This window comes from Ornithorhynchus anatinus, chromosome 11 (genome assembly GCF_004115215.2).
Source record: "Ornithorhynchus anatinus isolate Pmale09 chromosome 11, mOrnAna1.pri.v4, whole genome shotgun sequence".
NCBI lineage: Eukaryota > Metazoa > Chordata > Mammalia > Monotremata > Ornithorhynchidae > Ornithorhynchus > Ornithorhynchus anatinus.
In genome coordinates, this window is record NC_041738.1 from 29,540,454 (window position 1) to 29,558,084 (window position 17,631).

At 40.9% G+C, this 17,631-nt stretch overlaps 1 non-coding gene across 1 annotated transcript; it reads left to right on the plus strand.

Annotated features, from left to right (window-relative positions):
• Positions 1–17,280: 17,280 nt before the first annotated feature.
• On the plus strand, positions 17,281–17,418 carry LOC114815306. Its single transcript, XR_003763070.1, has one exon. It is a non-coding gene; the product is annotated as a small nucleolar RNA SNORA7 (small nucleolar RNA).
• The last annotated feature ends 213 nt before the right edge of the window (positions 17,419–17,631 follow it).

Consider the following 17,631-nt stretch of genomic DNA (forward strand, 5'->3'; position numbering starts at 1 on the left):
TACCATGTTAAGCAAATGTTAACTATCACTTATATTTCCAGAAAATTGGTGAGAATCCTTGGGGTAGGGAATGATACAATGTTGGAAACTCACTACCCTGACACTCTTAGTTTAAATTTTAATATTTTATCAGGAAAACAGCCTTGGTTTATTTAGTGGTATTTTCCTCTCCCGTTGCAGATGCAATAAAAGCAGCTAAGTTGAGAATTGGATCCTGTCTAAGTTGCTAACAAGACACATTCCTTTTGGTTCACAGCAAGTATTATGAGTTTCTGTCTTATGTCACAATTTCTGACATATGCTACAGTGTAGAAACAGTATCTTGGCTCCAAAAGAATGACCATCACTTTAAGAACTGAAACTCTCAAGATCACAAAAATGATTAGATTTAAGGCAAGCTATACAGCACAAAAGTTAGCAACCTCTTACATGCCCTAAATCCTCATCTACCCAAATCTTCACTGCACTGTTCTACTTTCAGATGCGGAAGAGAACGTTTACAGTGAGCTATACTGCCCAGTAGGGTGGGGTGGAGGGTCAAGAGAGGAACTGAACCAGAAATGGTCAGGACCCCGGAGAGTTACCGTGCATATGGGTTGGTCTGAGAATGGATAAATAATAGTAGTAGAAGTAATTATTTGGTTTGGTGTACTTAACTAGGCACTTGGGAAGTGAAGTGACATGTGGAAAGTGACACCCTATCTACAAGGTGCTCATATTAAAACTATTAACACCCACAGTGGTACAGATAATCACTGTGGGCTCTCTGGGAATTGCAGTGAATGTGTCCAATAATAATAATAACTGCGGTATTTGTTAAGTGCTTACTATGTCCCGGGCATTGCTTTAAGCACTGGGGTAGATACAAGATAAATGGGTTGGACACAGTCCCTGTCCCTCATAAGGTTCATAGTCTCATTCCTCATTTCACAGATGAGGGAACTGAGGCACAGAGAAGCAAAGTGAAGTGCCCATGGTTATACAGCAGACAAGTGGCAGAACCGGAACTAGAGCACAGGTCCTTCTGACTCCCAGGTCCATGCTCTATCCACTAGGCCATGCTGCTTCTCTCTGTCCAGGCAATCAATCAATCAATCGATTGTATTTGTTGAGTACTTACTGTAAGCAGAGCACTGTTTTAAGCACTTGGGAGAGCACAATAGAACAATATAAGAGACAACACCCTGTCCACAACAAACTTACAGTCTAGAGGGGGAGACAAACATTAATATAAGTAAATAAATTATGGATATGTACATAAGTGTTGTGGGGCCAGGAGGGGGGATGAGTAAAGGGAGCAAGTCAGGGTGACGCAGAAAGGAGTGGAAGAAAAGAAAAAGAGGACTTTGTCAGGGAAGGCCTCTTGGAGGCCTGAGCTCACAAAAACATGCCTTCAGTAAGACTTTGAAGAGGGGGAGAGTAATTGTCTGTCAGATACAAGGAGGGAGGGCTTTCCAGGCCAGAAGCAAGACATGGGCAAGAAGCCATGGTCAGATAGAGGAGATCAAGGAGCAGTGAGTAGGTTGGCATTAGAGGAACAAAGTTTGTTCCTTTATTTTCAGTTGAGAAAAACTGAGGCACAGAGAAGTTCAATGACTTCCCCAACATCACACCCAGGCCATTTGACTCCCAGGACTGTGTACACTCCACAAGACCACCCTCTGCCATTGGGAGAAACTTGCACTTATTGAGCACTTATGCTATGAAGACCACTGTACTAAACATCTGGGAGAATTTAATAGAGGGAAAAGGCACAATCCCTAAACTCAAGTAGCTTCATATCTAAGTGGAAAGACAGACACAAATTTACTTACAGAAAAGGAGAATAAGTAAACCCAGTCCAAATACAGAAATGTGAATATGAGGTTGGAATGCTAAAGATCTGTCAATGGGTCTTGAAATAGTCTCCAAAAACTTGAAAAATCCCACCCCTGCTTTAACACATTTGTTCCATATGTTGAATCCAGGAGGCAGCCCTCCTGGAGACTTCTACTTCTGAAGACTTTTTTCTTTTCCTTTTTAACTGCTAGAGCCTCCCCACCACCCACATAAATGCAGCATACTATTTACCACCCTGGTTGGTCAATAGATTGGATTCCTTCATAAAAATATGTGTTCCTTCCTTTGCCACCCAACACTATATTCGGAGTATACAAGGAGTGTCCTGAGCTCACAAAAATCAGTTCTTTTGACTTTAGAAAATATAGTGGTTATAAATTTCATTATATTACCAACTTTCTTCTTTAAAAAAAAAAACACCAGTTATTTTAATAAAATACAGCACCTGTGTATATAAATATTTTGAAGAGGCCTGCAAAGTACAATGGGAAAAAGTTGCCACATATTAGCTGAAAAATATGTCTTCTTTATATATTTAAGTTTCTACACTTTGAGAGGGCCTTGGTGATTTACTAGTATAAAATACATGAATGACTATATTTACTTACTGCAGTCACCATGAGGACACAGGGAGTAGTAAAATCTGAAACCAGAGGCAGAACAGGAAGGAGAAATTTGACCATCATTATGAGAACTCTAAAAGCTTGATTTCAAAGCACCTTGGAAATTTTGAAGAAAATGAGTCATTTAATGATAGAGGAAGACTACTGCATTAATCAGACTTGCTTGTTTCACTCCATTTTCCCAATTTCCCAGCTTCCTAGCATAGCAGCACAGACAATGAGCAAATGGACTTTCTCCACCAAGTAAGCAGTATGTTGCAAGTCAAAGTCCTTTTGGAATGAAATTGATGTTCAGAGATAAAGTTCAAATTTAATATACTGATACTTTGCCCGTTTGTTGACAGGATAAGTTGTCTAACGTCTCTGTGCACACACAAATAATAAACAATTGTTAAAGTTCAGATAGGAGCATGTTCTGCTTCAACTCTACAGCATGAAAGTTGGGCATAAAGTTCAAATAACTATCTCTTCTGAGACTCTAATAAAAGGCAACTCTTCATTTCCAAAGATTTAGATACTTGAAATTTGCCAACACCCACAAATGAGGTTACGACATGAACTAAACTAATTCTTGTCATACCAAGTTTACATCTACTAATATTTACTGGATGCGGGGAAAAAAGAGTTCTGCTTAAAATAAAACAAGTCTTTTAGTATTCTCGGTACTGGACAGTATTTACTAAGCATTTAATTTAGTGCGCTGCACTGTAATAAGTATTTGGGAGACTGCAATCATCAATACATCAATCATATTTATAGGGTGCTAACTAGGTGCAAAGCACTGAACTAAGTGCTCGGGAGAGCACAATATAACAGAGTTGGTAGACATGTTCATTCATTCATTCATTTAATAGTATTTATTGAGCGCTTACTATGTGCAGAGCACTGTACTAAGTGCTTGGAATGTGCAATTCAGCAACAGATGGAGGCAAAACCTGTCCAATAATGAGCTTTCCTGCTACAGGAGCTTACAGTCTAGATTGGAAGAGATATACTAAAAGAAATTACAGATACATACATAAGTGATGTGGGGATAAAGGTAGGGTGAATATCAAGTCCTTAAAAGGTACAAATCCTAGAGTGATAGGAGGAGAACCGGGAAAGGACAGTATCAGTGAAGCCAAGGTTACATAATGATTCCAAGAGAAGGGGGTGTCCACAAAGTCCAGTTCGCAAAATCCACAGACATCTGAGAGGTTGAGGAAGATTAGGGTGGGGTAGAAGCCGTTGGATTTGGCAAAAATATGCCAAATTCTAACTAAATGTGCCACTTTGTGGTTTACTAACCATGATTCCTGTCCTCAGGGATCTTACAATCTAGCTTACACCTAGGAAGCTATGAGAAATTCTGGACATTCCTACATAGGGTTCAACTAGACAAAACTTCCTTTTCTTTCTCTCCTCTTATGGAGCATTGTTTACTTGGAGAAAATTCCCATAAGCTTCACTGAAATAGGTGCAGAGATGCAGTAAGTGCAACCCCTCCTCTCGCATACTGCAAGGAATTTTTCTTCCCCTTTTGGAGAAAAGCATTTGTGGGACTGTCAGCTGTCAACAGTCCCCCATCCTCCAACCCCCACCCCCACAAGAGCTTTCCTGAATCAATTAAATGTGGATGTAAGCATCAACCTCATCATTCTGGAGGTTTGAAGGAAAGAATGTGTCTAATTTTACCCTTTCCTGGAAACCCAATAAAGGTTGGAGGGGTCCCAGGATGCTTCCTAGGCCCCAGGAGAGAAAAGATCTTCAGGTGCAAAATTAACCCACAGGCTTGTTTCTGTGCTAAAGGAAAAGAGGTTAAAGAATGGATATGAGGTATTTTGTGATTCTACATCTTTCAATTCCCTATCTCAGAATAATTTATTTGATGACTAAAATTAAATAACTACATTTGTGGATCAATGAAACAAAAATTCCTTTTGTTATTTAAGACCATTACAAATAGTTTAATCATTCTTTTTAAATTGGTTTGCATGTGTAAGAAACTCAGGGGCTAAAGGCCGCTGTAAGGATCCAAGAAAATCACATAACCAAGTAAGATGAATCCTTGTGTGATTAGACACTGCGGACCAGTCCCTTCTCCTAGGAAACTATCTAATCTTTAACTAATCTTGGATTTTTTTCACTCTGTTCTCTCCTGGTTCTAGTCTTACCTTTCTGGCTGATTTTCCTCACTCTCTGTCACTGACTCTCCTCTTGCCTGTGGGTCTCTATCAAGGATCTGTTCTGGATCCCCTTCTTTTCTCACTTTTCACTCCCTCCTCAAGGAAGCCCACCTGCTCCTTTGACTTCAGTTACCACTTCCATCAGTCAATCAACCAGTTGTATTTATTGAGCACTTACCATGTACAGAGCCCTGTTCTAAGTGCTTAGGAGAGTACAATACAACTTGGATGACTTCCAAATCGCTAGCTCTGATCTTTCTACAATCACATTTCCTCCTGCTTCCAGAACATCTCTACATGGGTATTCACTAGCACTTAACTCTCAATATTTCCAAAATTGAAGCCATCGTCTTTCCTTCCAAAGCCTCTGCTCCCCATAACTTTCCCCACACAATTGATAATGCCACCATCCTCCCCATAATGATAAAGATGGTTTTTGTTAAGCACTTTCTATGCACCGTATACTGTTCTTAGGTCCGCGACTTTGACGTTATCCTTGGTGTTTCCCTCTCCTCTCATTCAACTCCCAATTTTTAACCTTCCTCCACAATATTGCCAGGCTCCATTTCTTCCTCTCCATTCAAATACCCACCAGGCAGGTCCAAGAACGGCTGTATTCTGACTCCTTGCTGATCTCTCCATGTCAGTAAATACTATTTGTTGATTGATTGATCTCATAGCCATAAAGAAGATTTGATACCATCTTGATGCAGTGTTGGTGCCAGTCCTGACTTGGAGACTCCCAGAGGTTTTCTATCTCCTTGACTGTGCCTGTATCATTGTGGTATTTGTTAAGCACTTACTATGTGCCAGGCACTGTACTGAGTGCTGGGATAGATACAAGACAATCAGGTTGGACACAGCCTCCGTCCCACAGAAGGCTCACAGTCTCAATCCCCATTTTATGAATGAGGTAATTGATGCATGGGAAGTGCAGTGACTTGCCCAAGGTTACACAGTGGGCAAGCGGCAGAGCCAGGATTAGAACCCAACTCCTTATGAGACGTGTTCATATGTTTTCCAAGTAACAGAATTAATTATGTCAATTGACATAGATAGTTGATGGAGTGTAGGGTTTAACAGATAATGGTTGGTATTTTCAATCTTCTTCAATCCACAGCACAGTTATCACCTGTATTCCTTTTTGTGTCTGGGCCTCAAGAACACAGTCATCAGCAAAGAGAAATTCCTGGGTGACCATCTCAAAAACATTTAAGGAAGCTTATAACTTGGTGAGTGGCAAGAACTTTCCAGTTCATCAGGAACACATTCTAACTCCAGCTTCCAGTTGGGAGAGCAGACTGTGGAAATTACTGTAGACTGTAAGTTCCTCGGCAAACTGTAAACTCTTGTGAACATGGATCACATCTACCAGCTCCATTGTACTGTACACTCCCAAGTGCTCAATCCAGTGCTCTATACCCATTAAGCGTTCAATAAATACCATTGATTGAAATTACTGAGGTATCCCATTGTTTTCCAAGACCAACAAGATTCTAGCCAGATTTCTCCTGTCCAGCTTACCAAAGAATATATTCAACCCGAACTTCAGAACAAAATGCAGTAGAGCAGATATGATCTTTGCTGAAAAACAGATTGATACAGGCCCTTGACTCTTCTTTTATGGATGGAGTGACATTTGACTACTGTATCATCAAACCTTGTCACCATCAACCAGAGTTCTGGTGGTTTTTAAACTGCTGGTATCCCTGAGAGAGTCATAGGCTCTTTAAGCACCCTGCCATGTTCAGTGAGCCAGAGTTTCAGGTGACCTGTCTGCTCTTTCCTCAACACCACTGGAGCAAAACTGTGTTATAGAGTTTTGGGTTGGGGGCACTCTGGTCCCACTTGGAAATTCAGTGATGAGTCACAGTTCAATATGAATGAGGAAGATCAGCCAAATAAATAGAGAGGCCTGAATAGAATGAGTCAGTCCACTACAGGGAGGGATAGGGATAGTCTCAGTTAGGGATAGTCTCTCAATTACCATCCTATAGACTCAGTCCCACCTAAGGGAGGGTGCTTAAGTATTAATCACGGTATTTTCTTAAAAGAGGGTTTCTGGGCAAATGGGTCCTATTAGATTTTTTAGTCCTTTAAGATACACTGGGCTAAGAGAGAATGAGGGAATTCAGGAAGTTCCCTGCTCTTACAAGAAACCCCACTATAAACATGTGGCTTACATTTGCATTTCAGAAATGGAACTGTTCCTAAAAGATTTTAGTCATTGAGATCGAGTATGCCAAATAGTTAAATCTGGCAACAGTGACTTTCTGCCATTCCACAATGGTAGGACAGAGGTTTCAATTGGATTATATTCAATCACAAATCCACACAAAATCCCAAGGCCCAGGGAGTCCTTTTCACCCGGCTACAAAAATGAGCCATGCAAGTGTCAACCCAGACAGAACAGTCTCTGCAGAATTAATCTGCAAAGAAGCAGCCTCCATCAGCAACTACTGCCCAAGAACTGATTAATTTTTATAGTCCATGATGAGAGATATACCTCAGTATAGGCTGTTCATAATGATGGCCCCTATTACTGCTGCCGCTTATTTCCTAAAAGATGCTGTGTTCACAACCTGGGTTATTGATATTGCTTCAAAGTCTCCCCCTTTCTCCCTCTGCTCCGCAATCTGAGTCATCACTTGCCAAGTATTTCCAAAGATAATAACAACTGGGGCAAATGGCCTACCTGTTTCCTCTGTAGGAAGGCACAGTGTCTCCAAGAGAGGATTTTCTCAATATGCGAGCGTCAGAGGGCCTCCAGATAGCCCCCAGTGACTCTGTTGCTATTAGGGCTTCTGGAGACTTTCGGAGGGAAAGTTTCATTTCCATCTTGATTCACACCTGGAAGCTCTCAGATGTTTTTGGCATGTTTTTTAGAATGGAGAAACCTTGGAGACTTAGAGACTCCTCTCACTCCTTTTCACTCCAAAAGATGAATCACGAGAACCTTTCTTTCTGCACAGATGATCAGGTTGGGGGTGGGCAGGGTAAGTGTCTACCAACTTTGTTGTATTGTACTCTCCCAAGCTCTTAGTATGGTGTTCTGCACATAGTAAGCGTTCAATACATACACTAAATGATTGATTGAGAAGACACTTTTGCCCTTCCAAGGTCATCTTCAAACTAAAAAGTCAGAGGTCCATCATTCAAGAGGGACTGATTTAGCATGGGGTTAAAAAAATGATCTTCTCTAGCAATGATTCTAGTTGTGATGGGCAGAGTCTGAAGAAACTTCCCACTGTGAGGTGAAGAAATCTTATTTGAAATGAACACTTGCTGGCTTAATAGAATTGCAGGAAAACCAGGAGAACTTTGTGAATCAGGAAGAAAAACAAGAAAAAAATCTACAGGTTATTGCTCATAGGATCAACATTCCCTTACCCCCCAACAAAGTCATTTTTATGGTTAATTGTGAAACTTAATTTGAACAGGTTATGAGTAATCTGACAAGCGCTTTGATCATTGTGAAGGAAAGCAGAATGTCTATAGAGAGGAAAGAAATAGGAGAGGAGAAAAAGGGAAAGGGAGAGAGAGACAAGTTTAGAAAGATATTTAGAAGGTAAGTGAAGAGGCATCCCACTAGATCTCTTTGTGTTTCCAACAGGAGCCAAGCGTTTTAGCGCCAACAGAATTTGGGTGGCTTTTTTTTTTAAAGTATCTGAGGCTCTCAAAACTTTCCTTAGGGAATTATAAGCATGCTAGAAGACTAAGACTTTTGTGCAATCAGGAGAGAATTATTAACGAAAAGTATGGGCATTCTCTACACTATGATGGCTGTCCTTGAATAAGAAAGAACATTCAGCTCCAAACATTACGTATTACTTGGGAAAAAAAGGAATTTTCTATTCACTTGAGGGTATGACCCTACCCTTTGTTCTGTATGTGAAGTTAATCATTTTTCTAAGAGTCCTTCCCTCTGAAAAACAAACATTTCAGAGTGACATCTCACATATGGACTTTTTACACTGAGCATGCCCAGTAATGAAATCCAGACAACACACAATGATGGTTCAAAGGGTCTAAGTCAATGATCTGTGAACTAAGGAGGATTCACATGATAGTTTCTAATGGCTCCAAAGGAGCCCTTATAGTCCACCATGTCAAAACTCCACTTCTTAGAGAGTGCCAGCATACCTATTTGCCTGATATAACTATATTCTTCTATCAATAATGATATGCATTCCAAATTAATACATATACCAAAATACATATTTATCCCACAGATACAAAAGGGCTTTAAAAGCTTTGACACAACTTCCATTTTCTTTATTATGTGGCCATTAAAAGAACAAGGACATTCACTGGGAGGGGAGAAAGCACATCTAATTATGTAGCAACACTATTGTTAAGTCACTGAGGTTTCAGGAAGACAGGGCATGGGGTGACACTGATCATTAAGAATGGGTATTTCTTGTGAAAGCCTATGTAGGAACACTGAAGTATAGCAGTGTAGCTTAAATGTTTAAACAAATCTGAGTGTTGTCCCCTATGGTTCTGTTAGATTTTTGAATGCTCCTCATTCTCTTACCTTCTCAGCTAAAGTTCCTATTTGCTATTCTCTTTCTGTGGGCTCTATCCAAATAGCACCAAGAGGTATGTAGAAAACTTCTCAACACAACTCTAGAATATATATGTGAAAATGAATATATACATATATATATGTATATATTCATCATTTTCTGGTGGGTAACCAGAACAGCCCAAGGCTGAGACATAACCAGCGTTGACATTTTGCTCATTAATAGTCCCTCTTCCCCACAAAATTTGAGTGCGTATTGATTTTTTTTTAAAAATATTGGCTTTTGATCTCTCACTCTTCTCTAACCTTTCCTCCTCTTTTTAAATTTTCTTCTTAAATTCAACTCTGTTCTCCTTTTGTTGTGAAATTGGCTTAATGTCTGTGGTTTAAGAAATGTTTATTGGCTGAATGGTTTGGGTACAGCTCTTTGAACTCTTAGAAGGGAAGGCTATGTAAATCAAATTAACAGACAAATAAATTTCCTACTCACTAATGACTAGATCAGTTTTGATGGTGTGGTGGAAGCTGACACATAATCTACTTATCTGTGTGGATTTCAAATACTGTAAAGAGAATTGGCTGCCCGAAATGCTCCTGTCCATAAGGTCCACAAGAATCATCCGGTTAAAAAAAAAAAAAAGAAGATGATTCCATAGAACCCTGTAAACCAAAGACATTGTGTAGGGTTAAAGCTGAAGCTGGAAACAACAGTTCTATCCACAGCTCGACCCTTGAGCATATCACCAAAGCCCGGGCAGTGATAGGGTCTAAACCCAGCCTTTGGCATTTCCCACAGAGAAAAAAAGATGAATAGTTTGTGTTTTGTTTGAATTGATAACTGTGTCAGTTTCAGTTGCAGACTCATTACAGCAAACCTGGGACATATTAACAGCACTTTAATTGAATTAGAAATAAGAATGAGGCTTTTAAATAGCCTTGTAAATAGAGGCAGCAGTATCCCCCAAACCGCCTACTTTTAACATTAAATTGAAAGAGATGGAACGTTTTTATTCCCTCGGTATGTGATTATTTATCCTGCAGGGAGGGGAGGAGATGCTAGAGACTTTACCCCAACAGTGGAAATCTTCACCATCCAAGAACTCTTATTAGGGAAAACAGAATCTCACAATCATGAAGTGATTCCGAAGTAATGATCATGGGATACATATGTAGGAAGGAGAAAAGGCGAGTGTGGAGGGAAACGGCAAGAGGAAAGAGAAGCAATGGAGACTAGGAATGAAAGAGTTTTGTCAAACTAATCTTGTGGGGCAACCTGAACTGTTAAATTATCATGGAAAAATTATGTAACTAATATAATTCGTTACCTTCCCATCTTCAATCAATAAATAAATTGCATTTATTGAATGCGTACTGTGTGCGGAGCACTTGGGCGAGCACAATTTATCAGAGTTAGTAGATCTGATAAACACGTAGACATGTTCCCTGCCTACCACAAGTTTGCAGTCTAGAAGGGGCAATAGAGATTAATATCAATAAATACATTACGGATATGCACATTAAGTGCTGTGGGGCTGAGGGAGGGGTGAACAACGGGTTCAAATCCAAATGCATGAGTGACGCAGAAGAGATTGGGAGGAGAGGAAATGAGGGCTTAGTAGGGGAAGATCTCTCGGAAGAGATGTGCTTTTAGTAAGGTTTTGAAAATGGGGAGAGCAACCATAATACCTTGTCATACTAGCCACGCAGCTCCCACGGAAAGACTGAAATTAGAAATTAAATTATATATATTTGGGACCCAAGAGTAAGTAGTAGGAGTGAGGGCAGGGTCCAGACTCTTCAAATAAAGTTATGGAAAAATGAGAACTACGTAGCCAACAAGCCAACCCATGAGGACTTCCCGCTTGGCAATACCATCTGGGAGAAGAAATGGAGGACATTCCATGTCTAACAACTCCATCCTCTGTTTATGCATTGTGTGGATGAAAGTATTGGGCCAACACTAGTGTTTTCAGTCGCACCCACCCGTGTGAAAAAAGTTCACCGTCAACAGCATCATCTTTGCACAGAAAAGCCGCGCGTCCTCTCTTCCCCAAGTCATTTTAAGATATTTAAATTTTGCATACTACAGGCCCGATCTGGGTTCCAAAATTCAGTGAGAATTAAGGCCATCCTGCTTTCTACTCACACGAACACCCACCCTCCAGTGTAATTATTCCGTATATGTATTTCTCCTCTGCCACATGAGAAGATAGCTTTGACTGGGTGCTGATTGTGGAAAGCAGTTCTTCCAGCTGACGTGATGAGCTTTATTTTACAAACCATTTAATGCCCTCTAAGGATCCTGTTAAGAGACATTGGCATGTTGATGCAAGCCGCCCAAAGGTCAGGGTTTTGGAGCCTCTTTCAGACAATTTGCTGGGATTTTGGCATTTTGTAAGCGCACACAGGACAGCTCTCCAGCAAGCTGACCTTGACAGTGAATTGGATAAATAAACCTTCAATTTACCCCCTCCAGCTCAACGCGAGCCCAGCGGATCCCTCCGGAGCCTTCACCTGTCCATATCGTTCAACTGGCTGCAACTTTCAACTGACGAGAACATCCGCGGCTTTACAGGTTCAGTGACAAACACCATCTAACGGATAAGGCTTCTGAAAAGTCAAAGTCAATAGTGTTTCCATTGAAAATTTAATGCGGGTTCCATCTTTACCCATCATTCTTCCTCTACTGTTGCACATATCCCAAGAGGCACTTCAAGCAAAAGCACTACTCCATAACAGGTAATGACGTGGCATTTAATGATACTGTCCAAAGTGATCCAAGCCCATGGAAAGTAATGTGCACTCATGTACCAGATAAGCACAGCTGAATGTATCTTTCACTGCACTGTCACTAGATACAATGTGACATATTCTACCATTGTACCTGGCTTTTCCTTTTCTTTGCCACCACAGGAAAAGAGCATTTTCAGAGTCAGAGCACCAAAGTGTTAAGGGAATTCAGTAAAAGGTAGGATGGCAACATATCTGTAATTAAGTATTCACAGCCTCTTTAATACTTCAGTGCTCTTGGATTCGCTACTAAAATCTGTGAATTATACCTCATTGAAGAATGTCCTTAATCGACTCTGACATGTTTTATTGGAGGCAGAAAAAATGTTTCAGTATGATAGATAAGGTTAAAAATGTTACTACTCTGATCATTTACTCTACTGCCTGGCAAAAAAAAACTCCAAAGCCAAAAACCATTTTCATCATTCATCTGATGCAATGGAGAAAAGAAAGCCTTATCTGACAGCCCATTTTAGCTGATGGGACAAAGTGCACATTTTCAATTTTCTGACAAAGTTATGTTGTTTATGTAGATAAGGAAAAAAACAACTGTAACATTTCTACAGCATGCCGTAAGGAGCGGAAATTTGACTTAAACAGCAGAGTAGCTCGAGACCGGGCAGAGTGCAGTATGACAAACAAAAATCACCTTTATGGTTTCAAACCAGATAATGTATTGCATGTTTCCCTCTCTAATAGCAGCTTAGAGTTTTCCAGCCACCCAGAACAATGCCGCAGACTGCTGCATGACCTGTCTATGAGTGTGAAAATAGTCCCTTTCTTTCGGGAATTCCTCCAAGGTATTTTAATAAGAAACACCTAAACCACCCCAATTAGATAAGACTTATCAAAGCTGCTTCTTCCCTGGAACAGCTCTTCGGCTGTTCAGGGGATTTCCTGGTTAAGTCTAGATGGATTCAGTCTCTTTCCTACATGGAACTCACCATCTAAGAGAAGGGCGAACAGATATTCAATCCACATTTTACAGATGAGGAAACTGAGGCCCAGAGAAGTTAAATGACTTGCCCAAGATCACATGGCAGGCAAGTGGCTGAGTCAGGATTAGAAATGTCTCCCCTATCATCCAATCTATTTCAGTGTCTATCTCCCACTGTAGACTACAAGCTTCTTGTGGGCAGAGTTCACATCTAACTTATTCTGCTGTATTTTCCCAAATGTTCTGCACACAGTATTACATAAATGTCTTTGACTGATTGATCCCGACTCCCAGACTTCTAGTCTTTCCACTAGGCCATGCTCCTCTGTGTCCAAACATGAATGCCAATTTTTCATTGTGTGTGTGGGATCAGAGAAGAGGGCAGAGATTTTAGTGGGGTGGAGCCTATGAAAGAACCAGTTTCAAAGTGTTTTCAGGCCAGAAAGCCATCATTTTGGGTCCTTCAAGCTCTATTTGGAAATTCTCAGGTTTGTTAGAGCTTGGCGGTATATCTCAAAATGCTGTGGGGGGTCATGGAACTGACATTTAGGAACTCAATATGTTTTCAACAATACTTAAAAAATACTCTCAAATAATGCCCCAAAACTTCCAGTGGTTTTCCACGTCTCTTGGCATTAAGGAGAAACTCCTGACGATTGACTTCAAGTCATCGCATTAGCTCTCTCCATCTTACATATGGTGCTCTTCAACCATTATTTTCCACCATGCACTTATCACTCCTCCCATGATCACCTTTCATCTGTACCCTACTCTCAACTGTCCTGCCTCTGACCCTGAAGTCATGGGGTTTCTCTAGCTTAGAACTTCCTTCCCCGCCAAATACAGCAGAGCATAACTCTCCCTGTCTTTAAAGTCCTCTTAAAATCCCACGTCCTCCAGGAAGCCTATCAATTAACAGCACTCCAGTGATTTCAGACCAACACTCACCTTATCGCAGTGTGCTAACATCCCCTACTCTTATGCATCTATATGCATTTTCATTGATTTACACATTATTCATATTTTCATCTACATATTCAATTGTTTGAATGAGTAGATGAAAGAAAAGAAGAGATAAGCAAAAACAGCGTGACTTAGTGGAAAGAGCAAGGGCTTGGGAGTCAGAGGACGTGGGTTCTAGTCCCGCCTCCACCACTTGTCAGCTGTGTGACTTTGGGCAAGTCATTTAACTTCTCTGTGCCTCAGTTCCCTCACCTGTAAAATGGGGATTAAGACTGTGAGCTCCACGTGGGACAACCTGATTACCTTGTACCAAGCCCAGCACTTAGAGCATTGCTTGGCACATAGTAAGCGCTTAACGAATACCATTATATTAAATACTTGTTCAGTTACTTCATCCTGATGTGTTTCTTCTGCTTTCCGCTTTATACTTGTTCTCTGACACTGTCTGTGCCTGCCTGTTTTCTCTCTCCCCGGTTAGAATGTAAATTCTTCGAGACTAGAAACACTGTGGGCAGGGAACATGTCTACCAACTGTGTTGTACTCTCCCACGCATGCGGTACAGTGGTCTGCACAGAGTAAGCACTCAGTAAGTACCACTGATTGACTGAATGATTGTTATACATGCCTTGCTGCTGTGTAGTCTACTAAATGCCTTGTAAGGCATCTAGCACTCACTAGGTATACAATAAATGGAAATTATAAATTGATGTTGTGTTGCCTTCCTTTAGTCTAGGAATAGAATCTCATATTGACCCATAGGCATCTGCGAGGTGTGAGTCTCACACTGCCTCTCTTTCAGATAGAACTACAATTCAACCACACCGGAGGACACTTCTGCATTTTTTAAACTCTGCCTGTCCTCACCCTTGACAATACTTGGGCCTTAATCGTCAGGTTAGGCTCGGACAGGTTATTTTGAGGTAACCGCTTTACAGTGTTCTAAAAAGTATTAAATAGTATCACCAAGCTGTTGACTGCTTCCAGGGTTTTATGTCTCTTGTTAAATGTTTTTAAATTTGGATTGGTGTCCTGAAGCTATGACTGTAAAAGGGGCAATTTCAGAAATCAAACTAATAAATGAAATGTCTGGTTTGGCAAGGAGAAGTCTGGGAGGGGAGATGTGGAACATTTTGACTATTCCTGGTTCCTTTACTCCCTCACATTCCACTGCAACTTTTCCAAACCCAATCTCACCTTGTACATAGGGACAAATTTTAGGAGGTCTTTGACTCTCCCTAATATGGCAAAACATTGAATGACTGGTTACAGTTTTTATTAAGCACTTTCTGTGGGACTTGGGATGAGCTAAGTGCTGGGGAAAATACAAACATAACAGTTCAGACCTATTCCCTGTCCTACAGATCTAGCACAGTGAAGCTCTATAAACACTGCTGACTGGCTGAAGTGCAGCAGAGCTCTGATTATCCAGGCTAATTGGCACAGAGGGGAATTATATTAATCAAAAGTTCAGATAACTAAACTTAATTGACAATTTCAAATGGTTTGGTTTGATTATCCAATTTTGCTAGGCCATCCCAAATTTTATGTGGCAGCGGGCATTATCTGAACAAGCCTTAGGTTCTGAGAGTTGTTCCAGACACTGACCCTAAAATATTCAGATTTCTACCACTCCGGATACCATTAGTTACCTTCCACTTGGCTCAAGGTTTGGCAGAAACTGAAATGAATCATGTTACAAGTCCCTGCAACCTTACAAAACCCCAGGTGAGGTCACCTAAAGTCTAACAATTAAGATAGGATGCCAGTATTCCCTACTCAGCATGGTTTAGTGGAAAGAGCCCAGGCCTGGGAGTCAGAGGATGTACGTTCTAATCCTGCCTCTGCCACATGTCTGCTGTGTGACCTTGGGCAAATCACTTCATTTTTCTGTGCCTCACTTCCCTCATCTGCAAAATGGGGGTGAGGACTGTGAGCCCCATGTGGAATAGGGATTGGGTCCAACCTTATCTTGATTATCTTATCTTATCTTATCTTGATTATCTTATCTTATCTTATCTTGATTATCTTGTATCTACTCCAGTGTTGAGAATACTGCTTGGCACATAGTAAGAGCTTAACAAATACCGTTATTATTATTATTATTATTGTTATCATCATCATTATTACCTTGACTCTACCTGCCCAAGCTTTCCTATAACCTGTTTTGCCAACTAACCACCCAATACAGCTTCCTGACCAAACTCCTGATCATTCACTTTTCCCAAAGCCTTTCCTGGAACATACTCCTACTGGGGCCAGACTGGTTCTTTGCACGGTGGTCTGCTTTTGGCCTTTTTTTATCTTCACCCTCAGAGTTGAACAACCAAGAGGGGAAACATCCAGATTAGATCACTGTCATCTTTTCTTGCTTTCCCTCCCTCCTTACTCCCACCTGCCCATCAAAACTTTACCCTAGACGTCAGGATCTGCAGGGCTCTCAAAAGTCTAAGGAGCGCAGGGAAAGCAAAGGAGCTTTTGGAATGGACAGGAGTTTCAGGGCTTGAACGTTACCTAAGCCATTTTAATTCACTGTGCAGGAACAATCAGCTTTAAGAATAATAAGTATGGTAACCATTCACCAGAGAATCAACACACGGATTCTATCTACTGGGGCTTCATCTTGTATCTCTCTCCCTGAGCCTCTGTTCCTTTTCCTCCTGCCAAATTCTTGCCTCTCAGTTTATCCCTCTCCCATCACTGACTAGGATACTTGCGCTGCGTAGGTCTGGCTTTCATGATTCCCGTGTTGTTGTTTTGATTCAGAAAAAAGAGTCATAAAGTAAGTGTATCTTTCCGGTTATTAATTTTCAGACTTTTTTTCCTTATTTATCTTAATGTAAGATGTTTTATTTCCCAACCAGCTGCTATATGAAGTGTGAGGCATAATTTCAGCCCACTCTCTGTGTGTGGCTAAAGCCATATCAGTTGAGATTGAAAGAAACATTTTTTTTACCCTCAAAAAAAAAAAAAGAATCCATTTGATTTCTTTTTGTTTATTGCTGCAGTACTTAGGTAATTGCTTAGTTGAGTCAGACTGATGACTCTGGTCTCTCTGACTCCAATCCTTTTCCTTTATTTATCAGTCTCAGATATTACAAGAATGTCTTGGCACATGCTGCCAACACTATTCCAGCAGCATTCAAACAATTTAGATCTGTGATATGGAACAGTCAGTTACTGGTGAACAGCACTCACTCACCACAACTAACTAGTCAAACCTGCTGGGAAATCAGGCTTGAGTTCTATTCCAACATGGAGGGGAAATTGGCTAAGGGAAAGTTTCATGTCAATGAGAAGCCGGAGAAAAATTGTATTTCAACATACCCCAGCTCTGTCTTGAGTGGGTAAGGATTAATAATAATAATAACAACAATATTTGCTAAGTGCCTACTGTGTGCCAGGCACTGTGGTAAGCACTGGGGTAGATACAATATCCCCTCTCAGGGTCGCACCTGAAGAGTTTCCTGCACCCTACCAGTCTTGGCTACGGGAGGGAGAGTTAAGCAGAGGCCTACCCATTTCATTCCTAGCTTGGCCAGTGGCTAGCGAGTGGAAGGCTGTCTGCTACAAGTCAAAACTCACCCATGCTGGGCAGCAGCAGCACAGGAAAGAGTTGGGGGGGGGGGAGACTCTAGTTGACCGTGCAGAAGGCGGCAATGGTAAACCAATCCATATTTTTACCAAGAAAACTCTATGGATCCACTACCAGAAGGATTGCAGACGGAGAGTGGGTTGTTCTAAGAGAGATGAGTCTGTGGTGTCCCTATGGATCAGAAATGATTCAA